This window comes from Chelonoidis abingdonii, chromosome 19 (assembly GCF_003597395.2).
Source record: "Chelonoidis abingdonii isolate Lonesome George chromosome 19, CheloAbing_2.0, whole genome shotgun sequence".
In the NCBI taxonomy this organism is placed as follows: domain Eukaryota; kingdom Metazoa; phylum Chordata; order Testudines; family Testudinidae; genus Chelonoidis; species Chelonoidis abingdonii.
In genome coordinates, this window is record NC_133787.1 from 42,011,284 (window position 1) to 42,017,283 (window position 6,000).

Genomic DNA, 6,000 nt, shown 5'->3' on the forward strand with positions numbered 1-6,000 from the left:
TTCCCTTTCAGCCTCTGTACTGTTACTTATCAAAATTACTTTCAAATCCAAGGAGGAATGATGGTTATTACATACTCTAGCAGCTTCAGAAGAAAGGCGAATGCTGTCACATGACTTAACTGCACAAAGGTATATCATCTGGCACAGCTGTTCATAGTCCATTCTGTGGATGAGCACTGAAATCATCCTAGAGTTGTTTTACTTCCACAGGATGTATGCATTCTTAGTTCTAGCTGTCTCTATGGTTAATATCTCCATAGTATAGAAGAAACACCTAATGCATCATGCGCCTATTATCAGAATTTTAACACTGACCTAGCCAGCTGTTCTCTCTTCAGGTGTATGATATTAGCAACAATAATTTTATTATTTGCATTCAGTTACTTAGTGGTTGGCGCTCTCTAATACAGATTAGCTGTGAATTTATAAACTGCCTCATTTCTCCCCTCCCAAGGTTCCCACGGTGCTACACCATCAATTAATATCTGATTTAAAAAGAAAGCAATATGTAAAACACCAAATATACAATATAAAAGCAGATAGGCACATATCATTTGAAACATGGATATTGAAAGCATTGTATCAAGGCAAATAATAATTATTGCTCAGAGTTGGATTTTTATTATTTTTAATAGAAAGATAAGTTAAGATGGATCTTTCAGGAGCCATGATAACAAAAACTCATTCATTTTCCAATTTAAAATACGATGATAGGACCCCTAAAAAAGTGGGTGCTTTCAGGGCAGAGGTATCTGTAATGATCAGGCACTGTGCAAAGTTTCAGATGTGATGAATTCTCTCTCCTAATGTTTCAAAAACAAAAAGGACCACTTAAAATTCAATGCATTGCTTTATAGGCACAGGGGAACAAAGAATGTAGGTAAGATTTAGAAATTTGGGACTATATCTTGTAAAGCAGAGAGACTGAAAGCGCTATGGGATCATGGTGAATAACCAGCTGAAGAGACCAAACCGGACAGTGTCTATGCAAAAGAATAAATGGACACAAATCTGACACCAGAAATCATAACATTCAAAAACCAGTAGGAGAACACTTCAACCTCTCTGGTCACTCAGTAACAGACTTAAAGGTGGCAATCTTGCAACAGAAAAGCTTCAAAAACAGACCCCAACGAGAAACTGCTGAACTTGAATTAATATGCAAACTAGATATCATCAATTTAGGCTTGAATAGAGACTGAGAATGGCTGAGCCATTACACGTATTGAATCTATTTCCCCATGTTAAGTATCCTCACGCCTTCTCGTCAAGCTCTCTGAAATGGGCCATCTTGATTATAACTACAAAAGTTTTTTTTCTCCTGCTGATAATTGCTCATCTTAATTAATTAGCCTCTTAGAGTTGGTAGGGCAACTCCCATCTTTTCATGTTCTCTGTACGTGTATATATCTCTTCTTACTATATGTTCCATTCTATGCATCCGATGAAGTGGGCTGTAGCCCACAAAAGCTTATGCTCAAATAAATTTGTTAGTCTCTAAGGTGCCACAAGTACTCCTGTTCTTTTTGCAGATACAGACTAACACGGCTGCTACTCTGAAACCTGAAGAGGAGTGATATTGTGGGTAAGAAGGCTAATACCATCCTTGGATATATAGGTAAAGGAATATGGAGTAAGAGTGTATACACTACTGGTAGAATCAGTGGATTATTTTGTCCAGTTCTGGTATCCACAATTAAAATGTGACAAATTAGAAAGGGTTTGAAAAAAGCTCTATGGCTTGTGTTGTGCAGCAGATCAGACAAAATGATCACAGTTGTCCCTTCAATAGTAGTCAGTGTATTATAAAATCATAGTAATTAGTCCCTAAAATCTAGATAATCTAATCTATTATCTAGGACAGTGTGGAATTGTTCCAAAGAGATATTTGCTCATGCTTCATCTAGTTTAGTTTTAAAGACAGGGAATGGATCACTTGATGATTACCTGTTCTGTTCATTCCCTCTGGGGCACCTGGCATTGGCCATTGTCCAAAGAAAGGATACTGGGCTAGATGGACCTTTGGTCTGACCCAGTGTGGTCGTTCTTATGTAAAGACCCCAGAAGATAAGTGTCAAGCAGGACAGATATAATATAACCAATGGTGTCCAATCCAAAGCCTTTCTATGAGGGCATTATTATAATAATTGATCCTCTTGATCAAGGAGGATCAAAACAGCATAGATTGTTTATTTTTACAGTGACCAAGAGTGTGCTGGGCACTTCACAGAATAAGTGAAAGAGAGTTCCCTGCGCAATTTAGATTTTAGAGATGGCACATAAAAGTGGAGTTGGCATAAGGTAGGGCAAGGTTTACAATAACAAGGATTGCTCAGTTTAGCCACATACATATCTTGGTGGTTTGGGTGGATTTGTATTTGGTTTTTAATTTAATACTTTTTGAAGATGATATGGCAGAATTGGGTTTTAGGAGGCATTTAAATGAGAAGAAGATTATGGCAATAGTATGTTGCTCTTGAAAGTTCATTCTGAGAACTACAGTGTGCAATTAGCACAAGTTACTAAGGGTATGTCTACACTACGAAATTAGGTTGATTTAATAGAAGTCAATTTTTTAGAAATCGAATTGATACAGTCAATTGTGTGTGTCCCCAGTAAGCGCATTAAGTTGGAGGTGTGTGTCCACAGTACCGAGGCTAATGTCAACTTTCAGAGCGTTGCACTGTGGCAGCTATCCCACAGTTCCTGCAGTCTCCGCTGCCAACTGGAATTCTGGATTGAGCTCTCAATGCCTGATGGAGCAAAAACATTGTAGCAGGTGGTTCTGGGTACATGTCATCAGGCCCCCTTCCATCCCTCCTCCCTCCCTCCATGAAAGCAACGGCAAAAAAATCATTTCTCGCCTTTTTTCCTGGGTTACCCGTACAGATGACATACCACGGCAAGCATGGAGCCCGCTCAGCTCACTGTCACTGTATATCTCCTGGGTGCTACTGGCAGACACGGTACTGAGGTGCTACAAAGCAGCATCCCCTTGCTTTGCCTCGCCTTGCCTTGCCTTGTCTTGCGGACGGCAGACAGCGCAATATGACTACTAACCATCGTCATCTTCCCATGGGTGCTCCTGGCCGACCTCGGGTAGGTTGGTCAGGGACACCTGGTGTCATAAACAGATAGCTAAGGGTTAATGTTTCTTTTACCTGTAAAGGGTTAACAAAGGGAACCAAACACCTGACCAGAGGACCAATCAGGAAACAAGATTTTTCAAATCTCAAGGGGGGGAAGTTTTGGGTGTGTGTTCTTTGTCTCGTCTCTGTTGCCTGTCGGCTCTGAGAGTGATCTCTCTATCTCCAGGCTTCTAATCTTCGTTTCCAAGTTGTGAGTTACAAAGTTAGAAAGACAATAGGGCTCTATTGTTTTGTATTTACAGTGTGTATTGCTGGAATGTGTAAATTGTATTTCTTTTTGATAGGCTGTTTATCATTTTTTTCTTGTAAGCAATAACCCTGTAGATGTACCGTGTTGATAACAGAAACATTTTATGTGCTTGTTTCTTTTTATCTAAACTTTCTTTTGAACCTGTGATTTTTCCTAGTTGGGGCTCCAAGGATTTGGTTCTGCCGCTCACCCAGGAATTGGTGGGAGGAAGACAGACAGGGGAAGAAAAAATCTCTTTGTCGTCGGTTTACAAAGCGCATTGCAAGGACTTGGATGAGGGTGAGAGAAACCTGATCTCTCTGGTTTGCGTTCAAGGAATTGAAACAGGGTGATCTCGGGAGGGGAGCCTGGGAGAAAGTAACAAGGAACAAGGGGGGAGTTGTTCCCTTGTGGAGACTCAGGGGCATCTGAGTCCTTGGGTCCCCAGGGAAGTTTTGGGGACCAGAGTGAGCCAGGCCACTGAATTCCGGCTGATGGCCGCGCTACAGATCTACAGCTGGTAAGAACTGGAAGGTTCATGCAGGCACCCACATTGGACGCAAGGTTCCAGATTGGGACTGTACTGCTTAGACACCGGAGGCAGAACATGGATCTTCTAAGCAGGCCTCGATAGTGGTCAGGGCACCGGACAAAATGGGAAGACCTCCAGTCATCTCTTCTTTAAGTTTCATCTAATGGAGATTCAGTCCTGCCTGGAATATCATGCCAGCTGGAGGCTTCTGCCTCAGGCTGCTCTCCCAGTCGGCAGCACCACGCAGTCGCACCTACCCCAGCCTACCCCTTGCTTCCATGGCTTGTGAAGGCTGGACAGTAGTAAGGAGCAGTTCAGCCATAGGCTGAGCAAGTGCAGAATGGTGCTAGAATGTGCATTTAGACGTTTAAAAGCACGCTGGCACAGTTTACTGACTCAGTTAGACCTCAGCAAAACCAATATTCCCATCGTTATTACTGCTTGCTGTGCGCTCCACAATATCTGTGAGAGTAAGAGGGAGATGTTTATGGTGGGGTGGGAGATTGAGGCAAATTGCCTGGCCACTGGTTATGCGCAGCCAGACACCAGAACAGTTAGAAGAGCACAGCAGGGCGCGCTGTGCATCAGAGAAGCTTTGAAAAGCAGTTTCATGACTGGCCAGGCTATGGTGTGAAAGTTCTGTTTGTTTCTCCTTGATTAAAACCCAACCCCTTGGTTCACTCTGCTTCCCTGTAAGCCAGCCGTCCTCCCCATTCTGATCTCCACTTGCAGAGGCAATAAAGTCATTGTTGTTTCAAATTCACACATTCTTTATTAATTCATCACACAAATGGGGGGATAACTGCCAAGATAGCTTGAGAGGGGTGGGGGAGGAGGGAAGCACAGGAGTGGGGTAGTTGTAAGGGCACCCCCTAGAATGGCATGCAGCTCATCACAGAAGCAGCATGTCTGGGGCTCTGACCCAGAGCAGCTGTTTGCCTCTCTGGTTCATTGGTAGGCTTCATACAGCACTGCTGCGCATCCCTGTTATGTCCTCTGTCCTTCATGCCCTTGGAGATTTTTTCAAATATTCTGGCATTTCGTCTTTTGTAACAGAGTTTGGATAGCACAGATTTGTCTCCCCATACAGCGATCAGTACCTCTCCGTTCAGTCCATGCTCGAGCTCTTTTCGGATTTGGGACTGCATCGCCACCCGTGCTGATCAGAGCTCCACTCTGGACAAACAGGAAATGAAATTCAAAAGTTTGCGGAGCTTTTCTTGTCTACCTGGCCAGTGCATCAGAGTTGAGAGTGCTGTCCAGAGCAGTCACAATGGAGCACTCTGGGATAGCTCCTGGAGGCCAGTACTGTCGAATTGCATCCACACTACCACAATTCAATCCAGCAGGGTCAATTTCAGCACTAATCTCCTCATCAGGGAGGAGTACAGAAATTGATTTTAAGAGCCCTTTAAGTCGACAAAAATGACTTTGTCGTGTGGACGGGTGCAGGGTTAAATCGATCTAATGCTGCTAAATTCAACCTAAACTCGTAGTGTAGACCAGGGCTAAGGAAAAGTACCATGTCTACGGAAATGACAAGGTCAGTTCAGTATTTATAATTGTGTCCCTTCGATCAGTAGGAAAATGAAGGAAGAAGTATCCCCAACATCGCTGTTAAGAGCAAGTATTCACCAATAACATCCTGTGGCAGTGAGTTCCACGGTCTACACGTTGATTGAAAAACAATTGTCTTATCCATTTTAATTTGCTATCTTTCAGTTTTATTGAATGTGACTTTGTTGTTCTTTTGTGAGACTGTTGTGCTGTTGAAAGTTATGACTGTTTTATTCTTCATTCTTAGTGCTAAATTGAAGCTACTGCATTCCTGACCAGAGAGAAATCAGTTCTTCTAGCACTGGGGTAGGCAACCTATGGCACGCATGCCAAAGGTGGCACACGAGCTGATTTTCAGTGGCACTCACACTGCCTGGGTCCTGGCCACCGGTCCGGGGGGCTCTGTATTTTAATTTAATTTTAAATGAAGCTTCTTAAACATTTTAAAAACCTTATTTACTTTACATACAACAATAGTTTAGGAGTACTTGTGGCACCTTAGAGACTAACAACAGACTAACATGGCTACTACT